General features: G+C 32.9%; 1 protein-coding gene across 2 annotated transcripts in view; it reads left to right on the forward strand.

Annotated features, from left to right (window-relative positions):
- LOC142334580 (band 3 anion transport protein-like) overlaps positions 1-25,520 on the forward strand; it is a 261,810-nt gene that overhangs the window by 100,350 nt on the left and 135,940 nt on the right. The window lies entirely within an intron of this gene.

The following is a 25,520-nucleotide window of genomic DNA, read 5'->3' on the forward strand; positions in this document are numbered from 1 at the left end:
CTTCTGTTTAATGCATTTTAACAAGCTTAATTAATTTATCGCTGTATTTTTATAATAGCTTTTTGAGCGGCCTCGATATCTTCAACTTATATCTGTACCTGTTTCTCTCTATATTATACGGCACGCAAGTCTATTCTTTTGAAGCTATTCCTGCAATCTGTCGGCTATGTTTTAAATACTTGATTCTAAGAAAATGAATCTGATATCGCAATGAGGTTTTGTCCAAAGTTAGAAGCAGTTAAAATTATTGTTTTTAATTTGCACTTTAAAACTTAAGTTTAATTTGAATTTGTTTAAGGTCAAAGGAACTCATATGTGCCGTAAAGGTCCTTAATAGAGGCTTCTGCGGGATGAATTTTAACAAGCTTTATTAATTTATCGCTGAATGTTTTTCACCTAGCTTTTTGAGCGGTGTCGATTTTTTTTCAATTTAGATCTGTCTCTGTTTCTATCTCTATTTTATGGCACGCATGTCTATTCTTTCGCAGCTATTCCGGCAATCTGCCGGCTTTGTTAGAAGTTATTTTAGTCTTGTCTGACGCTTTTAATAGTAGTTAATTGTTTCCATCTGTAGCTGTTTCGTACTGGTTACAAACTCTAATTTTGATATTTGAGACTGGGAGAGCACTATTGGGTTGATGACCCGTTTCAAGTGTCTCCGTAGAAAAATTAGTTCGACAAATTAAAACTCACGAAAAAGTAAGTAATAAAACTTCATCGTTCAACTGATTAAAAATTGGTTTAACGAAAGTTTTTTGGAAAAAAAAATAATGGGTCAAATTTAATTTCCAAACTGGGTCGTAATTGCCTAGTATATACTTAATTAAATTTCGAGTTAATTACTAATTTTTCAGTATAAATTATGGATATTTTCCTCATTCTGATTACTACTGATGATTTTTCAAAAAAAAAATGTCTGCATAGTATTGGTGTGCTGTCTTTTTAAGATCTTTTCACTTTTTTTTCGGATTTTTTACGTCAGTGAGAAGTTAAACAAAATAGAATGGCGATTTTTTTTCACGATGGAGTAGTAAAGGTAGCGAAAGAACGAGTAGATGTGAGGAGTGATTTCTTTTCAAGCATCTTTAAAGTGGGCTGAGAAGTTGGTTTTTGAACAAATTATAGTTTTTTTCACGTGAGGTAATTTTACTGCTGTTTTTAGTGCAATTTTTCTTGAGTGCTATTAATGATACTACAAAAAAATTTCTGGACTTTTTCGGGGACTTTTTTCACAGTCTTTTTGAGCGGCTCATAAATATGCAGTTTTGTATCTAAAAATATTTTGTGCTGAATAATAATACTTTAATTTAACGCTTGTAAAAAGTTAAAAGCAGTTAAAATTATTGTTTTTAATTTGCACTTTAAAACTTAAGTTTAATTTGAATTTGTTTAAGGTCAAAGGAACTCATATGTGCCGTAAAGGTCGCTAATAGAGGCTTCTGCGGGATGAATTGTAACAAGCTTTATTAATTTAGCGCTGAATGTTTTTCCCCTAGCTTTTTGAGCGGTGTCGATTTTTTTGTCAATTTAGATCTGTCTCGTACTGTTTACAAACTCTAATTTTGATATTTGAGACTGGGAGAGCACTATTGGGTTGATGACCCGTTTCAAGTGTCTCCGTAGAAAAATTAGTTCGACAAATTAAAACTCACAAAAAAGTAAGTAATAAAACTTCATCGTTCAACTGATTAAAAATTGGTTTAACGAAAGTTTTTTGGAAAGAAAATAATGGGTCAAATTTAATTTCCAAACTGGGTCGTAATTGCCTAGTATATACTTAATTAAATTTCGAGTTAATTACTAATTTTTCAGTATAAATTATGTATATTTTCCTCATTCTGATTACTACTGATGATTTTTCAAAAAAAATGTCTGCATAGTATTGGTGTGCTGTCTTTTTAAGATCATTTCACTTTTTTTTCGGATTTTTTACGTCAGTGAGAAGTTAAACAAAATAGAATGGCGATTTTTTTCAAGATGGAGTAGTAAAGGTAGCGAAAGAACGAGTAGATGTGAGGAGTGATTTCTTTTCAAGCATCTTTAAAGTGGGCTGAGAAGTTGGTTTTTGAACAAATTATAGTTTTTTTCACGTGAGGTAATTTTACTGCTGTTTTTAGTGCAATTTTTCTTGAGTGCTATTAATGATACTACAAAAAAATTTCTGGACTTTTTCGGGGACTTTTTTCACAGTCTCTTTGAGCGGCTCATAAATATGCAGTTTTGTATCTAAAAATATTTTGTGCTGAATAATAATACTTTAATTTAACGCTTGTAAAAAGTTAAAAGCAGTTAAAATTATTGTTTTTAATTTGCACTTTAAAACTTAAGTTTAATTTGAATTTGTTTAAGGTCAAAGGAACTCATATGTGCCGTAAAGGTCGCTAATAGAGGCTTCTGCGGGATGAATTGTAACAAGCTTTATTAATTTAGCGCTGAATGTTTTTCCCCTAGCTTTTTGAGCGGTGTCGATTTTTTTGTCAATTTAGATCTGTCTCGTACTGTTTACAAACTCTAATTTTGATATTTGAGACTGGGAGAGCACTATTGGGTTGATGACCCGTTTCAAGTGTCTCCGTAGAAAAATTAGTTCGACAAATTAAAACTCACAAAAAAGTAAGTAATAAAACTTCATCGTTCAACTGATTAAAAATTGGTTTAACGAAAGTTTTTTGGAAAGAAAATAATGGGTCAAATTTAATTTCCAAACTGGGTCGTAATTGCCTAGTATATACTTAATTAAATTTCGAGTTAATTACTAATTTTTCAGTATAAATTATGTATATTTTCCTCATTCTGATTACTACTGATGATTTTTCAAAAAAAAAATGTCTGCATAGTATTGGTGTGCTGTCTTTTTAAGATCATTTCACTTTTTTTTCGGATTTTTTACGTCAGTGAGAAGTTAAACAAAATAGAATGGCGATTTTTTTTCACGATGGAGTAGTAAAGGTAGCGAAAGAACGAGTAGATGTGAGGAGTGATTTCTTTTCAAGCATCTTTAAAGTGGGCTGAGAAGTTGGTTTTTGAACAAATTATAGTTTTTTTCACGTGAGGTAATTTTACTGCTGTTTTTAGTGCAATTTTTCTTGAGTGCTATTAATGATACTACAAAAAAATTTCTGGACTTTTTCGGGGACTTTTTTCACAGTCTTTTTGAGCGGCTCATAAATATGCAGTTTTGTATCTAAAAATATTTTGTGCTGAATAATAATACTTTAATTTAACGCTTGTAAAAAGTTAAAATCAGTTAAAATTATTGTTTTTAATTTGCACTTTAAAACTTAAGTTTAATTTGAATTTGTTTAAGGTCAAAGGAACTCATATGTGCCGTAAAGGTCGCTAATAGAGGCTTCTGCGGGATGAATTTTAACAAGCTTTATTAATTTATCGCTGAATGTTTTTCCCCTAGCTTTTTGAGCGGTGTCGATTTTTTTTTGTCAATTTAGATCTGTCTCGTACTGTTTACAAACTCTAATTTTGATATTTGAGACTGGGAGACCACTATTGGGTTGATGACCCGTTTCAAGTGTCTCCGTAGAAAAATTAGTTCGACAAATTAAAACTCACAAAAAAGTAAGTAATAAAACTTCATCGTTCAACTGATTAAAAATTGGTTTAACGAAAGTTTTTTGGAAAAAAAAATGGGTCAAATTTAATTTCCTAACTGGGTTGTAATTGCCTAGTATATACTTAATTAAATTGCGGGTTAACTACTAATTTTTCAGTATAAATTATGGATATTTTCCTCATTCTGATTACTACTGATGATTTTTCAAAAAAAAATGTCTGCATAGTATTGGTGTGCTGTCTTTTTAAGATCTTTTCACTTTTTTTCGGATTTTTTACGTCAGTGAGAAGTTAAACAAAATAGAATGGCGTTTTTTTTTTCACGATGGAGTAGTAAAGGTAGTGAAAGAACGAGTAGATGTGAGGAGTGATTTCTGTCCAAGCATCTTTAAAGTGGACTGAGAATTTGGTATTTGAACAAAATTTTGTTTTTTGAAAGCAATTTTTTACGTGAGGTTATTTGACTGCTGTTTTTAGTGCGATTTCTCTTGAGTGCTATTAATGATACAACAAAAAAAATTATTAGACTTTTTCGGGGACATTTTTCACAGTCTTTTTGAGCGGCTCATAAATATGCAGATGTGTATCTAAAAATAATTTGTGTTGATTGTTAATACTTTAATTTCACGCTTGTAAAAAGTTATGCGTAATTTTTGCTGGATAACTTTCTGTTCCTATTCTTATTAGCCAACCTCTTCTCAGCCAGCTATTATTGAGCTCGTATTTGGTTTTGATTTTTTTAACTTCTTCGAATAAAAATCTGTTTTGTTTTATCCCATTTTGCACTCAATTATTTTGATTGTATCGGTGTGCTGACGTTTTTACAGTCCAAAGTATTTGCTTTTTTGCTTTGGCTGTTTTGAATTAAAAATAATTGCATAGTATTGATGTGCTGCCTGTTTGAGATCTTTTCACTTTTTTGGTTTTTTCACGTCTGTGAGAAGTTAAACAAAATAGAATGGCGATTTTTTTCACGATGGAGTAGTAAAGAGAGCGAAAAAACAAGTAGGTGTGAGGAGTGATGTCTTTCCGAGCATCTTTAAAGTGGAGTGAGAAGTTGGTATTTGAATAAATTTTAGTTTTGTGAAAGCAATTTTTCACGTGAGGTTTTTTTGACTGCTGTTATAGTGCTTTTTCTCTTGAGTGCTATTATTATGCTACCAGTAAAATTTCTAGACTTTTTGGGGACATTTTTCAGTCTTTTTGAGCGGCTCATAAATATTAGTTGTTTCTAAAATTAATTTGTGCTGATTAATTATACTCTAATTCCACGCTTGTAGAAAGTTGTTCGTAGTTTTTGCTGGATAACTTTGTTCCTTCTTGAAATAGCCAACCTCCTCTTCTCAGCCGGGTATTATTGAGCTCCTATTTTGTTTTTTACTTCTTTGAATAAAAATCTGTTTAGTTTTAACACATTTTGCACTCAATCTATAAGATTGTCTTGGTGTGCTGTCTTTTTTACAGTCCAAAGTATTTGCATTATTGTGGTGGCTTTTTTAAACTTAAGTAATTGCATAGTATTGGTTTGCTGTAATTTAAAGATCTTTTCACCCTTTTTTGGTTTGTTCATGTCAGTGAGAAGTTAAGCAAAATAGAAAAGCGATTTTATTTACAATGGAGTAGTAAAGGGAGCGAAAAAACGAGTAGGTGTGAGGAGTAATTTCTTTCCAAGCATCTTTAAAGTGGACTGAGAAGTTGGTATTTGAACAAGTTTTAGTTTTTTGAAAGCATTTTTTCACGTGAGGTAATTTGACTGCTGTTTTTAGTGCGATTTCTCTTGAGTGCTATTAATGACACAACAAAAAATTCGACTTTTTCGGGGACATTTTTCACAGTCTTTTTGAGCGGCACATAAATATGCAGATGTGTATCTAAAAATAGTTTGTTGATTTTTTATACTTTAATTTCACGCTTGTAAAAAGTTATGCGTAATTTTTGTTGGATAACTTTCTGTTCCTATTTTTAATAGCCAACCTCTTCTCAGCCGGCTATAATGGAGCTCCTATTTTGTTCTGTTTTTTTTTACTTCATCGTATAAAAAAAATTTGCTTCGTTTTACCCCATTTTGCACTCAATTATTTTGATTGTATTGGTGTGCTGCCTTTTCTACAGTCCAAAGTATTTGCATTGTTGTGGTGGCTTTTTTGAATCAAAAGTAATTGCATAGTATTGATGTACTGCGTGTTTGAGATCTTTTCACCTTTTTTGGTGTTTTCACGTCAGTGAGAATTTAAAAAAATAGAATGGCGATTTTCTTCACGATGGAATAGTAAAGGGAGCGAAAAAACGAGTAGGTGTGAGGAGTGAATCTTTCCAGATATCTTTAACGTGGAGTGAGAAGTTGGTATTTGAATAAATTTTAGTTTTTTGAAAGCAATTTTTCACGTGAGGTTTTTGACTGCTGTTATAGTGCTATTTCTCTTGAGTGCTATTATTAATAGCCGCCCTCATCTTCTCAGCCGGCTATTATAGCGCTCCTATTTTTTTTACTTCGTCGAATAAAAAAATGTTTCGCTTTACCTCATTTTGCCTCTTTTTCAACATTTTGCGTGATATCTTTTTGACTTCTCTAGGCTAGTTTCTCTCTTCTCTCATTCTGCTAAAAGTGATTTTGAACATCAGTTGCTCAGCAAAGCAATTCAAAATGAACAGAGTCAGTATAAAAAATTGAAGTCAGAAGTAGAAACGGGATAAACCTATAAAGTCCAACTTTAGATGCCCGCTATTTGAACGTCGTTCCTATGAGTCTTAGTTACCATCTTTAATGCTTATTGGTATTGATAGTAGCCCCTGTAGCCTCTCTATAAGAAACAGAAGTACGTTATGTTTAACTACGAAATGCCATTAAAATAAATCGGACTTAAAAAATGTTTTTGTACAAAAATCTTTTGTTTTTCAATATCTTCTATTCTTTCAATCCCAATCATGTTTATTGGAATCAACGGCGGCTATTTTCCGGCAATCTGCCGGGTATGTTTCAGATTTTTGGTTTGTTTGGTTTGTTCACGTCAGTGATAAGTTAAAAGCGATTTTATTCACGATGGAGTAGCAAAGGGAGCGAAAAAACGAGTAGGTAGGAGTAATTTTTTTCCAAGCATCTTTAAAACGAACTGAGAAGTTGGTATTTGAACAAATTTTAGTTCTTTGAAAGCAATTTTTCACGTGAGGTTTATTTGACTGCTGTTTTTTGTGCGATTTCTCTTGAGTGCTATTAATGACACAAAAAATTATTAGACTATTTCGGGAACATTTTTCAGTCTTTTTGAGCGGCTCAAATATGCAGATGTGTATCTAAAAATAAATTGTGTTGATTATTAATATTTTAATTTCACGCTTGTAAAAAGTTATGCGTAATTTTTGCTGGATAACTCTTTGTTCCTATTTTTGATAGCCAACCTCTTCTCAGCCGGCTATTAGTGAGCTCCTATTTTGTTTTGATTTTTTTTTACTTCATCGAATAAAAATTTGTTTCGTTTTACCCCATTTTGCACTCAATTATTTTGATTGTATTGGTGTGCTGCCGTTTTTACAGTCCAAAGTATTTTGCACTGTTGTGGTGGCTTTTTTGAATCAAAAGTAATTGCATAGTATTGATGTGCTGCCTGTTTGAGATCTTTTCACCTTTTTTGGTGTTTTTACGTCAGTAAGAAGGTAATCAAAATAGAATGCCGATTTTCTTCACGATGGAGTGGTAAAGGGAGCGAAAAAACTAGTAGGTGTGAGGAGTTATGTCTTTCCAGGCATCTCTAAAGTGGACTGAGAAGTTGGTATTTCAACAAATTTTAGTTTTTTGAAAGCATTTATTCATGTGGCAATTTGACTGCTGTTTTTAGTGCGATTTCTCTTGAGTGCTATTAATGACACAACAAAAAGTTAGACTTTTTCGGGGACAATTTCCACGGTCTTTTTGAGCGGCTCATAAATATGCAGTTGTGTATCTAAAAATAATTTGTGCTGATTAATAATACTTTAATTTCACGCTTGTAAAAAGTTATGCGTAATTTTTGCTGGATAACTCTTTGTTCCTATTTTTGATAGCCAACCTCTTCTCAGCCGGCTATTAGCGAGCTCCTATTTTGTTTTGATTTTTTTTTTACTTCTTCGAATAAAAATCTGCTTCGTTTTAGCACCTTTTGCACTCAAGTATTTTGATTGTATTGGTGTTCTGTCTTTTTTACAGTCCAAAGTATTTGCATTAGTGTGTTGCCTTCTTTGGATCTTAAGTAATTGCATAGTAATGGATTGCTGCATTTTTAAGATCGTTTCACCCTTTTTTCGGTTTGTTCACGTCAGTAAGAAGTTAAGCCAAATAGAATAGCGATTTTATTCACGATGGAGTAGTAAAGGGAGCGAAAAAACGAGCAGGTGTGAGGAGTGATTTCTTTCCAAGCGTCTCTCTAAAGTGAGGTGAGAAGTTGGGATTTGAACAAATTTAGTTTTTTGAAAGCAATTTTTCACGTGAGGTTTTTTTGACTGCTGTTTTAGTGCTATTTGTCTTGAGTGCTATTAATAAGATGCCAGTAAAATTTCTGGACGTTTTGGGGACATTTTTCAGTCTGTTTGAGCGGCTCATATATATTAGTTGTTTCTAAAAATAATTTGTGCTGATTAATTATACTGTAATTTTCAGCTTGTAGAAAGTTATGCGTAATTTTTGCTGGATAACTTTGTTCCTTCTTGAATTAGCCATTCTTCTCAGCCGGATATTATTGAGCGCCTATTTTGTTTTTTACTTCTTTGAATAAAAATTTGTTTCGTTTTACCCCATTTTGCACTCAATTATTTTGATTGTATTGGTGTGCTGCCGTTTTTACAGTCCAAAGTATTTGCACTGTTGTGGTGGCTTTTTTGAATCAAAAGTAATTGCATAGTATTATGTGCTGCCTGTTTGAAATCTTTTCACCTTTTTTGGTGTTTTTTCGTCAGTAAGAAGGTAATCAAAATAGAATTCCGATTTTCTTCACGATGGAGTGGTAAAGGGAGCAAAAAAACTAGTAGGTGTGAGGAGTTATGTCTTTCCGGGCATCTCTAAAGTGGACTGAGAAGTTGGTATTTCAACAAATTTTAGTTTTTTGAAAGCATTTATTCATGTGGCAATTTGACTGCTGTTTTTAGTGCGATTTCTCTTGAGTGCTATTAATGACACAACAAAAAGTTAAACTTTTTCGGGGACAATTTCCACGGTCTTTTTGAGCGGCTCATAAATATGCAGTTGTGTATCTAAAAGTAATTTGTGCTGATTAATAATACTTTAATTTCACGCTTGTAAAAAGTTATGCGTAATTTTTGCTGGATAACTCTTTGTTCCTATTTTTGATAGCCAACCTCTTCCCAGCCGGCTATTAGTGAGCTCCTATTTTGTTTTGATTTTTTTTTTACCTTTTCGAATAAAAATCTGTTTCGTTTTACCACCTTTTGCACTCAAGTATTTTGATTGTATTGGTGTTCTGTCTTTTTTACAGTCCAAAGTGTTTGCATTAGCGTGTTGCCTTTTTTGGATCTTAAGTAATTGCATAGTAATGGATTGCTGCATTTTTAAGATCATTTCACCCTTTTTTCGGTTTGTTCACGTCAGTAAGAAGTTAAGCCAAATAGAATAGCGATTTTATTCACGATGGAGTAGTAAAGGGAGCGAAAGGCGAGTAGGGGTGAGGAGTGATTTCTTTCCAAGCATCTTTAAAGTGGAGTGAGAAGTTGTTATTTGAACAAATTTTAGTTTTTTGAAAGCAATTTTTCAACGTGAGGTTAATTTGACTGCTGTTTTAGTGCTATTTCTCTTGAGTGCTATTAATATGATACCAGTAAAATGTCTGGACATTTTTCAGTCTTTATGAGCGGCTCATAAATTTTAGTTGTATCTAAATATAATTTGTGCTGATTAATTATACTGTAATTTTCATCTTGTAGAAAGTTATGCGTAATTTTTGCTGGATAACTTTGTTCCTTCTTGAATTAGCCAATCTCCTTCTCAGCCGGATATTATTGAGCTCATATTTTGTTTTTTTACTTCTTTGAATAAAAATTTGTTTCGTTTTACCCCATTTTGCACTCAATTATTTTGATTGTATTGGTGTGCTGCCGTTTTTACAGTCCAAAGTATTTGCACTGTTGGGGTGGCTTTTTTGAATCAAAAGTAATTGCATAGTATTGATGTGCTGCCTGTTTGAGATCTTTTCACCTTTTTTGGTGTTTTTACGTCAGTAAGAAGGTAATCAAAATAGAATTCCGATTTTCTTGACGATGGAGTGGTAAAGGGAGCAAAAAAACTAGTAGGTGTGAGGAGTTATGTCTTTCCAGGCATCTCTAAAGTGGACTGAGAAGTTGGTGTTTCAACAAATTTTAGTTTTTTGAAAGCATTTATTCATGTGGCAATTTGACTGCTGTTTTTAGTGCGATTTCTCTTGAGTGCTATTAATGACACAACAAAAAGTTAGACTTTTTCGGGGACAATTTCCACGGTCTTTTTGAGCGGCTCATAAATATGCAGTTGTGTATCTAAAAATAATTTGTGCTGATTAATAATACTTTAATTTCACGCTTGTAAAAAGTTATGCGTAATTTTTGCTGGATAACTCTTTGTTCCTATTTTTGATAGCCAACCTCTTCTCAGCCGGCTATTAGTGAGCTCCTATTTTGTTTTGATTTTTTTTACCTTTTCGAATAAAAATCTGTTTCGTTTTACCACCTTTTGCACTCAAGTATTTTGATTGTATCGGTGTTCTGTCTTTTTTACAGTCCAAAGTGTTTGCATTAGTGTGTTGCCTTTTTTGGATCTTAAGTAATTGCATAGTAATGGATTGCTGCATTTTTAAGATCATTTCACCCTTTTTTCGGTTTGTTCACGTCAGTAAGAAGTTAAGCCAAATAGAATAGCGATTTTATTCACGATGGAGTAGTAAAGGGAGCGAAAAAACGAGCAGGTGTGAGGAGTGATTTCTTTCCAAGCATCTCTCTAAAGTGAGGTGAGAAGTTGGGCATTTGAACAAATTTTAGTTTTTTGAAAGCAATTTTTCACGTGAGGTTTATTTGACTGCTGTTTTAGTGCTATTTGTCTTGAGTGCTATTAATATGATGCCAGTAAAATTTCTGGACGTTTTGGGGACATTTTTCATTCTTTTTGAGCGGCTCATATATTTTAGTTGTTTCTAAAAATAATTTGTGCTGATTAATTATACTCTAATTCCACGCTTGTAGAAAGTTGTTCGTAGTTTTTGCTGGATAACTTTGTTCCTTTTTGAAATAGCCAACCTCCTCTTCTCAGCCGGATATTATTGAGCGCCTATTTTGTTTTTTACTTCTTTGAATAAAAACTTCGATTGTATTTGTGTGCTGTCTTTTTTACAGTGCAAAGTATTTGCATTAGTGTGTTGCCTTTTTTGGATTTTAAGTAATTGCATAGTATTGGGTTGCTGCATTTTTAAGATCTTTTCACTCTTTTTTGGTTTGTTCAAGTCAGAGAGAAGTTAAACAAAATAGAATAGCGATTTTATTCACGATGGAGTAGTGAAGGGAGCGAAAGGCGAGTAGGGGTGAGGAGTGATTTCTTTCCAAGCATCTTTAAAGTGGAGTGAGAAGTTGTTATTTGAACAAATTTTAGTTTTTTGAAAGCAATTTTTCCACGTGAGGTTAATTTGACTGCTGTTTTATTGCTATTTCTCTTGAGTGCTATTAATATGGTACCAGTAAAATGTCTGGACATTTTTCAGTCTTTATGAGCGGCTCATAAATTTTAGTTGTATCTAAAGATAATTTGTGCTGATTAATTATACTGTAATTTTCATCTTGTAGAAAGTTATGCGTAATTTTTGCTGGATAACTTTGTTCCTTCTTGAATTAGCCAATCTACTTCTCAGCCGGATTTTATTGAGCTCATATTTTGTTTTTTACTTCTTTGAATAAAAATCTGTTTCTTTTTACCACATTTTGCACTCTATTTTGATTGTATTTGTGTGCTGTCTTTTTTACACTCCAAAGTATTTGCATTATTTTGTTGCCTTTTTTGGATCTTTAGTAATTGCATAGTAATGGATTGCTGCATTTTTAAGATCGTTTCACCCTTTTTTCGGTTTGTTCACGTCAGTAAGAAGTTAAGCCAAATAGAATAGCGATTTTATTCACGATGGAGTAGTAAAGGAGCGAAAAAACGAGCAGGTGTGAGGAGTGATTTCTTTCCAAGCATCTCTCTAAAGTGAGGTGAGAAGTTGGGATTTGAACAAATTTTATATTTTTGAAAGCAATTTTTCACGTGAGGTTTATTTGACTGCTGTTTTAGTGCTATTTGTCTTGAGTGCTATTAATATGATGCCAGTAAAATTTCTGGACGTTTTGGGGACATTTTTCAGTCTTTTTGAGCGGCTCATAAATATTAGTTGTTTCTAAAAATAACTTGTGCTGATTCATTATACTGTAATTTTCAGCTTGTAGAAAGTTATGCGTAATTTTTGCTGGATAGCTTGTTCCTTCTTGAATTAGCCAATCTCCTTCTCAGCCGGATATTATTGAGCTCTTATTTTGTTTTTTACTTCTTTGAATAAAAATCTGTTTCGTTTTACCACATTTTGCACTCAAGTAGTTCGATTGTATTTTTGTGCTGTCTTTTTTACAGTGCAAAGTATTTGCATTAGTTTGTTGCCTTTTTTGGATCTTAAGTAATTGCATAGTATTGGGTTGCTGCATTTTTAAGATCTTTCCACTCTTTTTTTGGATTGTTCAAGTCAGTGATAAGTTAAACAAAATAGAAATGCGATTTTATTCACGATGGAGTAGTAAAGGGAGCGAAAAAACGAATAGGTGTGAGGAGTGATTTCTTTCCAAGCATCTCTAAAGTGGAGTGAGAAGTTGGTATTTGAACAAATTTTAGTTTTTTTAAACCAATTTTTTCGCGTGAGGGAGTTTGACTGCTGTTTTTAGTGCCATTTCTCGTGAGTGCTATTTATGATACAAGAAAAAGTTTCCGAATTCATGGGGGACATTTTTCAGTCTTTTGGAGCGGCTCATAAATATTAGTTGTTTCTAAAAATAATTTGTGCTGATTAATTATACTCTAATTCCACGCTTGTAGAAAGTTGTTCGTAGTTTTTGCTGGATAACTTTGTTCCTTTTTGAAATAGCCAACCTCCTCTTCTCAGCCGGATATTATTGAGCTCCTATTTTGTTTTTTACTTCTTTGAATAAAAATTGTTTCGTTTTACCACATTTTGCACTCAAGTATTTCGATTGTATTTTTGTGCTGTCTTTTTTACAGTGCAAAGTATTTGCATTAGTTTGTTGCCTTTTTTGGATCTTAAGTAATTGCATAGTATTGGGTTGCTGCATTTTTAAGATCTTTCCACTCTTTTTTTGGATTGTTCAAGTCAGTGATAAGTTAAACAAAATAGAATAGCGATTTTATTCACGATGGAGTAGTAAAGGGATTGAAAAAGTGAGTAGGGGTGAGGAGCGATTTCTTTCCAAGCATCTTTAAAGTGGAGTGAGAAGTTGTTATTTGAACAAACTTTAGTTTTTTGAAAGCAATTTTTCCACGTGAGGTTAATTTGACTGCTGTTTTATTGCTATTTCTCTTGAGTGCTATTAATATGGTACCAGTAAAATGTCTGGACATTTTTCAGTCTTTATGAGCGGCTCATAAATTTTAGTTGTATCTAAAGATAATTTGTGCTGATTAATTATACTGTAATTTTCATCTTGTAGGAAGTTATGCGTAATTTTTGCTGGATAACTTTGTTCCTTCTTGAATTAGCCAATCTCCTTCTCAGCAGGATATTATTGAGCTTCTATTTTGTTTTTTACTTCTTTGAATAAAAATGTTTCGTTTTACCACATTTTGCACTCAAGTATTTCGATTGTATTTTTGTGCTGTCTTTTTTACAGTGCAAAGTATTTGCATTAGTTTGTTGCCTTTTTTGGATCTTAAGTAATTGCATAGTATTGGGTTGCTGCATTTTTAAGATCTATTCACTTTTTTGGTTTGTTCACGTCAGTAAGAATTTAAACCAAATAGAATGGCGATTTTATTCACGATGGAGTAGTAAAGGGAGCGAAAAAACGAGTAGGTGTGAGGAGCTATTTCTTTCCAGGCATCTTTAAAGTGGACTGAGAAGTTGGTATTTGAACAAATTTTAGTTTTTTGAAAGCATTTATTCGCGTGGTAATTTGACTGCTGTTTTTAGTGCGATTTCGTTTGAGTGCTATTGACACAACAAAAAGTTAGACTTTTTCGGGGACAATTTCCGCAGTCTTTTTGAGCGGCTCATAAAATATGCAGTTGTGTATCTAAAAATAATTTGTGCTGATTAATAATACTTTAATTTCACGCTTGTAAAAAGTTATGCTTAATTTTTGCTGGATAACTCTTTGTTCCTTTTTTTCATAGCCAACCTCTTCTCAGCCGGCTATTATTGACGTCCTATTTTGTTTTGATTTTTTTTCTTCTTCGAATAAAAATATGTTTCGTTTTACCCCATTTTGCACTCACTTATTTTGATTGTATTGGTATGCTGCCGTTTTTAGTGTCCAAAGTATTTGCATTGTTGCTGTGGCTGTTTTGAATCAAAAATAATTGCATAGTCTTGATGTGCTGCCTGTTTGAGATCTTTTCATTTTTTTTGGTTTTTTCACGTCAGTGAGAAGTTAAACAAAATAGAATGGCGATTGTTTTCACGATGGAGTAGCAAACGGAGCGAAAAAACGAGGTGTAAGGAGTGATATCTTTCCAAGCATCTTTAAAGTGGAGTGAGAAGTTGGTATATGAATGAAATTTAGTTTTTTGAAGCAATTTTTCACGTGAGGTTTATATGACTGCTGTTATAGTGCTATTTCTCTTGAGTGCTATTATTATGATACCAGTAAAATTTCTAGACTTTTTGGGGACATTTTTCAGTCTTTTTGAGTGGCTCATAAATATTAGTGGTTTCTAAAAATAATTTGTGCTGATTAATTATACTCTAATTTAACGCTTGTAGAAATTTAGGCGTAATTTTTGCTGGATAACTTTGTTCCTTCTTGAATTAGCCAATCTCCTTCTTGGGCGGATATTATTGAGCTATTTTGTTTTTTACTTCTTTGAATAAAAATGTTTCGTTTTACCACATTTTGCACTCAAGTATTTCGATTGTATTTTTGTGCTGTCTTTTTTACAGTGCAAAGTATTTGCATTAGTTTGTTGCCTTTTTTGGATCTTAAGTAATTGCATAGTAATGGATTGCTGCATTTTTAAGATCGTTTCACCCTTTTTTCGGTTTGTTCACGTCAGTAAGAAGTTAAGCCAAATAGAATAGCGATTTTATTCACGATGGAGTAGTAAAGGGAGCGAAAAAACGAGCAGGTGTGAGGAGTGATTTCTTTCCAAGCATCTCTAAAGTGGAGAGAGAAGTTGGTATTTGAACAAATTTTAGTTTTTTTAATCAATTTTTTCACGTGAGGTAGTTTGACTGCTGTTTTTAGTGCTATTTCTCGTGAGTGCTATTTATGATTTAAGAAAAATTTTCTGAATTTTTTGGGGACATTTTTCAGTCTCTTTGAGCGCCTCATAAATATTAGTTTTATCTAAAAATAATTTGTGCTGATTAATTATACTGTAATTTTCAGCTTGTAGAAAGTTATGCGTAATTTTTGCTGGATAACTTTGTTCCTTCTTGAATTAGCCAATCTCCTCAGCCGGATATTATTGAGCTCCTATTTTGTTTTTTACTTCTTTGAATAAAAATCTGTTTCGTTTTACCACATTTTGCACTCAAGTTTTTTTATTGTATTGGTGTTCTGTCTTTTTTACAGTCCAAAGTATTTGCATTAGTGTGTTGCCTTTTTTGGATCTTAAGTAATTGCATAGTAAAGGATTGCTGCATTTTTAAGATCGTTTCACCCTTTTTTCGGTTTGTTCACATCAGTAAGAAGTTAAGCCAAATAGAATAGCGATTTTATTCACGATGGAGTAGTAAAGGGAGCGAAAAAACGAGTAGGTGTGAGGAGTGATTTCTTTCCAAGCATCTCTAAAGTGGAGTGAGAAGTTGGTATTTCAACAAATTTTTTACCAATTTTTTCATGTGAGGTAGTTTGACTGCTGTTTTTAGTGCTATTTCTCGTGATCTAAAAATAATTTGTGCTGATTAATAATACTTTAATTTCACGCTTGTAAAAAGTTATGCTTAATTTTTGCTGGATAACTCTTTGTTCCTTTTTTTCATAGCCAACCTCTTCTCAGCCGGCTATTATTGACGTCCTATTTTGTTTTGATTTTTTTTCTTCTTCGAATAAAAATATGTTTCGTTTTACCCCATTTTGCACTCACTTATTTTGATTGTATTGGTATGCTGCCGTTTTTAGTGTCCAAAGTATTTGCATTGTTGCTGTGGCTGTTTTGAATCAAAAATAATTGCATAGTCTTGATGTGCTGCCTGTTTGAGATCTTTTCATTTTTTTTGGTTTTTTCACGTCAGTGAGAAGTTAAACAAAATAGAATGGCGATTGTTTTCACGATGGAGTAGCAAACGGAGCGAAAAAACGAGGTGTAAGGAGTGATATCTTTCCAAGCATCTTTAAAGTGGAGTGAGAAGTTGGTATATGAATGAAATTTAGTTTTTTGAAGCAATTTTTCACGTGAGGTTTATATGACTGCTGTTATAGTGCTATTTCTCTTGAGTGCTATTATTATGATACCAGTAAAATTTCTAGACTTTTTGGGGACATTTTTCAGTCTTTTTGAGTGGCTCATAAATATTAGTGGTTTCTAAAAATAATTTGTGCTGATTAATTATACTCTAATTTAACGCTTGTAGAAATTTAGGCGTAATTTTTGCTGGATAACTTTGTTCCTTCTTGAATTAGCCAATCTCCTTCTTGGGCGGATATTATTGAGCTATTTTGTTTTTTACTTCTTTGAATAAAAATGTTTCGTTTTACCACATTTTGCACTCAAGTATTTCGATTGTATTTTTGTGCTGTCTTTTTTACAGTGCAAAGTATTTGCATTAGTTTGTTGCCTTTTTTGGATCTTAAGTAATTGCATAGTAATGGATTGCTGCATTTTTAAGATCGTTTCACCCTTTTTTCGGTTTGTTCACGTCAGTAAGAAGTTAAGCCAAATAGAATAGCGATTTTATTCACGATGGAGTAGTAAAGGGAGCGAAAAAACGAGCAGGTGTGAGGAGTGATTTCTTTCCAAGCATCTCTAAAGTGGAGAGAGAAGTTGGTATTTGAACAAATTTTAGTTTTTTTAATCAATTTTTTCACGTGAGGTAGTTTGACTGCTGTTTTTAGTGCTATTTCTCGTGAGTGCTATTTATGATTTAAGAAAAATTTTCTGAATTTTTTGGGGACATTTTTCAGTCTCTTTGAGCGCCTCATAAATATTAGTTTTATCTAAAAATAATTTGTGCTGATTAATTATACTGTAATTTTCAGCTTGTAGAAAGTTATGCGTAATTTTTGCTGGATAACTTTGTTCCTTCTTGAATTAGCCAATCTCCTCAGCCGGATATTATTGAGCTCCTATTTTGTTTTTTACTTCTTTGAATAAAAATCTGTTTCGTTTTACCACATTTTGCACTCAAGTTTTTTTATTGTATTGGTGTTCTGTCTTTTTTACAGTCCAAAGTATTTGCATTAGTGTGTTGCCTTTTTTGGATCTTAAGTAATTGCATAGTAAAGGATTGCTGCATTTTTAAGATCGTTTCACCCTTTTTTCGGTTTGTTCACATCAGTAAGAAGTTAAGCCAAATAGAATAGCGATTTTATTCACGATGGAGTAGTAAAGGGAGCGAAAAAACGAGTAGGTGTGAGGAGTGATTTCTTTCCAAGCATCTCTAAAGTGGAGTGAGAAGTTGGTATTTCAACAAATTTTTTACCAATTTTTTCATGTGAGGTAGTTTGACTGCTGTTTTTAGTGCTATTTCTCGTGAGTGCTATTTATGATACAAGAAAAAATTTCTTAATTTTTTAAATAATAATTTTTGGGGACATTTTTCAGTCTTTTTGAGCGGCTCATAAATATTAGTTGTATCTAAAAATAATTTGTGCTGATTAATTATACTGTAATTTTCAGCTTGTAGAAAGTTATGCGTAATTTTTGCTGGATAACTTTGTTCCTTCTTGAAGTAGCCAATCTCCTCAGCCGGATATTATTGAGCTCCTATTTTGTTTCTTACTTCTTTGAATAAAAATCTGTTTCGTTTTACTACATCTTGCACTCAAGTATTTCGATTGTATTGGTGTGCTGACTTTTTTGCAGTCCAAAGTATTTGCATTAGTGTGGCGGCTTTTTTGAATCTTAAGTAACTGCATAGTATTGTTTTGCTGCATTTTTAAGATCGTTTCAGCCTTTTTTCGGTTTGTTCACGTCAGTAAGAAGTTAAACCAAATAAAATAGCGATTTTATTCATGATGGAGTAGTAAAGGGAGCGAAAAAACGAGTAGGTGTGAGGAGTGATTTCTTTCCAAGCATCTCTCTAAAGTGAGGTGAGAAGTTGGGATTTGAACAAATTTTAGTTTTTTGAAAGCAATTTTTTCGCGTGAGCTAGTTTGACTGCTGTTTTTAGTGCCATTTCTCGTGAGTGCTATTTATGATACAAGAAAAAATTTCCGAATTCTTTGGAGACATTTTTCAGTCTTTTGGAGCGGCTCATAAATATTAGTTGTATCTAAAAATCATTTGTGCTGATTAATTATACTGTAATTTTCGGCTTGTAGAAAGTTATGCGTAATTTTTGCTGGATAACTTTGTTCCTTCTTGAATTAGCCAATCTCCTCAGCCGGATATTATTGAGCTCCTATTTTGTTTCTTACTCCTTTGAATAAAAATCTGTTTCGTTTTACTACATCTTGCACTCAAGTATTTCGATTGTATTGGTGTCCTGACTTTTTTGCAGTCCAATATATTTGCATTAGTGTGGTGGCTTTTTTGAATCTTAAGTAACTGCATAGTATTGTTTTGCTGCATTTTTAAGATCGTTTCAGCCTTTTTTCGGTTTGTTCACGTCAGTAAGAAGTTAAACCAAATAAAATAGCGATTTTATTCATGATGGAGTAGTAAAGGGAGCGAAAAAACGAGTAGGTGTGAGGAGTGATTTCTTTCCAAGCATCTCTCTAAAGTGAGGTGAGAAGTTGGGATTTGAACAAATTTTAGTTTTTTGAAAGCAATTTTTCACTTGAGGTTAATTTGACTGCTGTTTTAGTGCTATTTCTCTTGAGTGCTATTATTATGATACCATTGAAATTTTGGACATTTTGGGGACATTTTTCAGTCTTTTTGAGCGGCTCATAAATATTAGTTGTTTCTAAAAATAATTTGTGCTGATTCATTATACTGTAATTTTCAGCTTGTAGAAAGTTATGCGTAATTTTTGCTGGATAGCTTGTTCCTTCTTGAATTAGCCAATCTCCTTCTCAGCCGGATATTATTGAGCTCTTATTTTGTTTTTTACTTCTTTGAATAAAAATCTGTTTCGTTTTACCACATTTTGCACTCAAGTATTTCGATTGTATTGGTGTGCTGTTTTTTACAGTCCAAAGTATTTGCATTAGTGTGTTGCCTTTTTTGGATCTTAAGTAATTGCATAGTAAAGGATTGCTGCATTTTTAAGATGGTTTCACCCTTTTTTCGGTTTGTTCACGTCAGTAAGAAGTTAAGCCAAATAGAATAGCGATTTTATTCACGATGGAGTAGTAAAGGGAGCGAAAAAACGAGTAGGTGTGAGGAGTGATTTCTTTCCAAGCATCTCTAAAGTGGAGTGAGAAGTTGGTATTTCAACAAATTGTAGTTTTTTTACCAATTTTTTCATGTGAGGTAGTTTGACTGCTGTTTTTAGTGCTATTTCTCGTGAGTGCTATTTATGATACAAGAAAAAATTTCTTAATTTTTTAAATATTAATTTTTGGGGACATTTTTCAGTCTTTTTGAGCGGCTCATAAATATTAGTTGTATCTAAAAATAATTTGTGCTGATTAATTATACTGTACTTTTCAGCTTGTAGAAAGTTATGCGTAATTTTTGCTGGATAACTTTGTTCCTTCTTGAAGTAGCCAATCTCCTCAGCCGGATATTATTGAGCTCCTATTTTGTTTCTTACTTCTTTGAATAAAAATCTGTTTCGTTTTACTACATCTTGCACTCAAGTATTTCGATTGTATTGGTGTGCTGACTTTTTTGCAGTCCAAAGTATTTGCATTAGTGTGGCGGCTTTTTTGAATCTTAAGTAACTGCATAGTATTGTTTTGCTGCATTTTTAAGATCGTTTCAGCCTTTTTTCGGTTTGTTCACGTCAGTAAGAAGTTAAACCAAATAAAATAGCGATTTTATTCATGATGGAGTAGTAAAGGGAGCGAAAAAACGAGTAGGTGTGAGGAGTGATTTCTTTCCAAGCATCTCTCTAAAGTGAGGTGAGAAGTTGGTATTTGAACGATTTTTAGTTTTTTTAAACCAATTTTTTCTCGTGAGGTAGTTTGACTGCTGTTTTTAGTGCCATTTCGCGTGAGTGCTATTTATGATACAAGAAAAAATTTCCGAATTCTTTGGGGACATTTTTCAGTCTTTTGGAGCGGCTCATAAATATTAGTTGTATCTAAAAATAATTTGTGCTGATTAATTATACTGTAATTTTCAGCTTGTAGAAAGTTATGCGTAATTTTTGCTGGATAACTTTGTTCCTTCTTGAATTAGCCAATCTCCTCAGCCGGATATTATTGAGCTCCTATTTTGTTTCTTACTTCTTTGAATAAAAATCTGTTTCGTTTTACTACATCTTGCACTCAAGTATTTCGATTGTATTGGTGTGCTGACTTTTTTGCAGTCCAAAGTATTTGCATTAGTGTGGTGGCTTTTTCGAATCTTAAGTAACTGCATAGTATTGTTTTGCTGCATTTTTAAGATCGTTTCAGCCTTTTTTCGGTTTGTTCACGTCAGTAAGAAGTTAAACCAAATAAAATAGCGATTTTATGATGGAGTAGTAAAGAGAGCAAAAAAACGAGCAGGTGTGAGGAGTGATTTCTTTCCAAGCATCTCTCTAAAGTGAGGTGAGAAGTTGGGATTTGAACAAATTTTAGTTTTTTGAAAGCAATTTTTCACTTGAGGTTAATTTGACTGCTGTTTTAGTGCTATTTCTCTTGAGTGCTATTATTATGATACCATTGAAATTTTGGACATTTTGGGGACATTTTTCAGTCTTTTTGAGCGGCTCATAAATATTAGTTGTTTCTAAAAATAATTTGTGTTGATTCATTATACTGTAATTTTCAGCTTGTAGAAAGTTATGCGTATTTTTTGCTGGATAGCTTGTTCCTTCTTGAATTAGCCAATCTCCTTCTCAGCCGGATATTATTGAGCTCCTATTTTGTTTTTTACTTCTTTGAATAAAAATCTTATTCGTTTTACCACATTTTGCACTCAAGTATTTCGATTGTATTGGTGTGCTTTTTTTACAGTGCAAAGTGTTTGCATTAGTGTGTTGCCTTTTTTGGATTTTAAGTAATTGCATAGTATTGGGTTGCTGCAATTTTAAGATCTTTTCACTCTTTTTTCGGTTTGTTCACGTCAGAAGTTAAACCAAATAGAATAGCGATTTTATTCACGATGGAGTAGTAAAGGGATTGAAAAAGTGAGTAGGGGTGAGGAGTGATTTCTTTCCAAGCATCTCTAAATTGGAGTGAGAATTTGGTATTTGAACAAATTTTAGTTTTTTGAAAGCAATTTTTCACTTGAGGTTAATTTGACTGCTGTTTTAGTGCTATTTCTCTTGAGTGCTATTATTATGATACCAGTAAAATTTCTGGACTTTTTGGGGACTTTTTTCTGTCTTTTTGAGCGGCTCATATATATTAGTTGTTTCTAAAAATAATTTGTGCTGAATAATTATACTGTAATTTTCAGCTTGTAGAAAGTTATGCGTAATTTTTGCTGGATAACTTTGTTCCTTCTTGAATTAGCCATTCTTCTCAGCCGGATATTATTGAGCGCCTCTTTTGTTTTTTACTTCTTTGAATAAAAATCTGTTTCGTTTTAGCACATTTTGCACGCAAGTACTTCGATTGTATTGGTGTGCTGTTTTTTACAGTCCAAAGTATTTGCATTAGTTTGGTGGCTTTTTTGGATCTTAAGTAATTGCATAGTATTGGTTTGCTGCATTTTTAAGATCGTTTCACCCTTTTTTGGTTTGTTCACATCAGTATGAATTTAAACCAAATAGAATAGCGATTTTGTTCACGATGGAGTAGCAAAGGGAGCGAAAAAACGAGTAGGTGTGAGGAGTGATTTCTTTCCAAGTATCTCTAAAGTGGCGTGAGAGGTTGGTAATTGAATAAATTTTAGTTTTTGAAAGCAATTTTTCACTTGAGGTTAATTTGACTGCTGTTTTAGTGCTATTTCTCTTGAGTGCTATTAATATGATACCAGTAAAATTTCTGGACATTTTTCAGTCATTATGAGCGGCTCATAAATTTTAGTTTTATCTAAAAATAATTTGTGCTGATTAATTATACTCTAATTTAACGCTTGTAGAAATTTAGGCGTAATTTTTGCTGGATAACTTTGTTCCTTCTTGAATTAGCCAATCTCCTTCTTGGGCGGATATTATTGAGCTCCTATTTTGTTTTTTACTTCTTTGAATAAAAATGTTTCGTTTTACCACATTTTGCACTCAAGTATTTCGATTGTATTTTTGTGCTGTCTTTTTTACAGTGCAAGGTGTTTGCATTAGTTTGTTGCCTTTTTTGGATCTTAAGTAATTGCATAGTAATGGATTGCTGCATTTTTAAGATCGTTTCACCCTTTTTTTGGTTTGTTCACGTCAGTATGAATTTAAACCAAATAGAATAGCGATTTTATTCACGATGGAGTAGCAAACGGAGCGAAAAAACGAGGTGTAAGGAGTGATATCTTTCCAAGCATCTTTAAAGTGGAGTGAGAAGTTGGTATATGAATGAAATTTAGTTTTTTGAAGCAATTTTTCACATGAGGTTTGTATGACTGCTGTTATAGTGCTATTTCTCTTGAGTGCTATTATTATGATACCAGTAAAGTTTATGGACTTTTTGGGGACATTTTTTTGTCTTTTTGAGCGGCTCATATTTGTTGTTTCTAAAAAATATTTTGTGCTGATTAATTTTACTGTAATTTTCAGCTTGTAGAAAGTTATGCGTAATTTTTGCTGGATAACTTTGTTCCTTCTTGAATTAGCCAATCTCCTCAGCCGGATATTATTGAGCTCCTATTTTTTTCTTACTTCTTTGAATAAAAATCTGTTTCGTTTTACCACATCTTGCACTCAAGTATTTCGATTGTATTGGTGTGCTGACTTTTTTGCAGTCCAAAGTATTTGCATTAGTGTGGTGGCTTTTTTGAATCTTAAGTAACTGCATAGTATTGTTTTGCTGCATTTTTAAGATCGTTTCAGCCTTTTTTCGGTTTGTTCACGTCAGTTAGAAGTTAAACCAAATAAAATAGCGATTTTTTTTATGATGGAGTAGTAAAGGGAGCGAAAAAACGAGTAGGTGTGAGGAGTGATTTCTTTCCAAGCATCTCTCTAAAGTGAGGTGAGAAGTTGGGATTTGAACAAATTTTAGTTTTTTGAAAGCAATTTTTCACGTGAGGTTAATTTGACTGCTGTTTTAGTGCTATTTCTCTTGAGTGCTATTATTATGATACCAGTAAAATTTTGGACATTTTGGGGACATTTTTCAGTCTTTTTGAGCGGCTCATAAATATTAGTTGTTTCTAAAAATAATTTGTGCTGATTCATTATACTGTAATTTTCAGCTTGTAGAAAGTTATGCGTAATTTTTGCTGGATAGCTTGTTCCTTCTTGAATTAGCCAATCTCCTTCTCAGCCGGATATTATTGAGCTCTTATTTTGTTTTTTACGTCTTTGAATAAAAATCTGTTTCGTTTTACCACATTTTGCACTCAAGTATTTCGATTGTATTGGTGTGCTGTTTTTTACAGTGCAAAGTGTTTGCATTAGTGTGGTGCCTTTTTTGGATCTTAAGTAATTGCATAGTATTGGGTTGCTGCATTTTTAAGATCGTTTCACCCTTTTTTCGGTTTGTTCACGTCAGTAAGAAGTTAAACCAAATAAAATAGCGATTTTATTCACGATGGAGTAGTAAAGGGAGCGAAAAAACGAATAGGTGTGAGGAGTGATTTCTTTCCGAGCATCTCTAAAGTGGAGTGAGAAGTTGGTATTTGAACAAATTTTAGTTTTTTAAACCAATTTTTTCGCGTGAGGGAGTTTGACTGCTGTTTTTAGTGCCATTTCTCGTGAGTGCTATTTATTATACAAGAAAAAGTTTCCGAATTCTTTGGGCACATTTCTCAGTCTTTTGGAGCGGCTCATAAATATTAGTTGTATCTAAAAATAATTTGTGCTGATTAATTATACTGTAATTTTCAGCTTGTAGAAAGTTATGCGTAATTTTTGCTGGATAACTTTGTTCCTTCTTGAATTAGCCAATCTCCTCAGCCGGATATTTTTGAGCTCCTATTTTGTTTCTTACTTCTTTGAATAAAAATCTGTTTCGTTTTACCACATCTTGCACTCAAGTATTTCGATTGTATTGGTGTGCTGACTTTTTGCAGTCCAAAGTATTTGCATTAGTGTGGTGGCTTTTTTGAATCTTAAGTAACTGCATAGTGTTGTTTTGCTGCATTTTAAAGATCGTTTCAGCCTTTTTTTGGTTTGTTCACGTCAGTAAGAAGTTAAACCAAATAAAATAGCGATTTTATTCACGATGGAGTAGTAAAGGGAGGGAAAAAACGAATAGGTGTGAGGAGTGATTTCTTTCCGAGCATCTCTAAAGTGGAGTGAGAAGTTGGTATTTGAACAAATTTTAGTTTTTTAAACCAATTTTTTCGCGTGAGGGAGTTTGACTGCTGTTTTTAGTGCCATTTCTCGTGAGTGCTATTTATTATACAAGAAAAAGTTTCCGAATTCTTTGGGCACATTTTTCAGTCTTTTGGAGCGGCTCATAAATATTAGTTGTATCTAAAAATAATTTGTGCTGATTAATTATACTGTAATTTTCAGCTTGTAGAAAGTTATGCGTAATTTTTGCTGGATAACTTTGTTCCTTCTTGATTTAGCCAATCTCCTCAGCCGGATATTTTTGAGCTCCTATTTTGTTTCTTACTTCTTTGAATAAAAATCTGTTTTGTTTTACCACATCTTGCACTCAAGTATTTCGATTGTATTGGTGTGCTGACTTTTTGCAGTCCAAAGTATTTGCATTAGTGTGGTGGCTTTTTTGAATCTTAAGTAACTGCATAGTGTTGTTTTGCTGCATTTTAAAGATCGTTTCAGCCTTTTTTTGGTTTGTTCACGTCAGTAAGAAGTTAAACCAAATAAAATAGCGATTTTATTCATGATGGAGTAGTAAGTAAAGGGAGCGAAATAACGGGCAGGTGTGAGGAGTGATTTCTTTCCAAGCATCTCTCTAAAGTGAGGTGAGAAGTTGGGATTTGAACAAATTTTAGTTTTTTGAAAGCAATTTTTCACGTGAGGTTAATTTGACTGCTGTTTTAGTGCTATTTCTCTTGAGTGCTATTATTATGATACCAGTGAAATTTTGGTCATTTTGGGGACATTTTTCAGTCTTTTTGAGCGGATCATAAATATTAGTTGTTTCTAAAAATAATTTGTGCTGATTCATTATACTGTAATTTTCAGCTTGTAAGAAAGTTATGCATAATTTTTGCTGGATAGCTTGTTCCTTCTGGAATTAGCCAATCTCCTCAGCCGGATATTATTGAGCTCCTATTTTGTTTCTTACTTCTTTGAATAAAAATCTGTTTCGTTTTACCACATCTTGCACTCAAGTATTTCGATTGTATTGGTGTGCTGACTTTTTGCAGTCCAAAGTATTTGCATTAGTGTGGTGGCTTTTTTGAATCTTACGTAACTGCATAGTGTTGTTTTGCTGCATTTTAAAGATCGCTTCAGCCTTTTTTTGGTTTGTTCACGTCAGTAAGAAGT

Source organism: Convolutriloba macropyga, chromosome 2 (assembly GCF_964194025.1).
Source record: "Convolutriloba macropyga chromosome 2, txConMacr16.3, whole genome shotgun sequence".
NCBI classification, from domain to species: Eukaryota; Metazoa; Xenacoelomorpha; order Acoela; family Convolutidae; genus Convolutriloba; species Convolutriloba macropyga.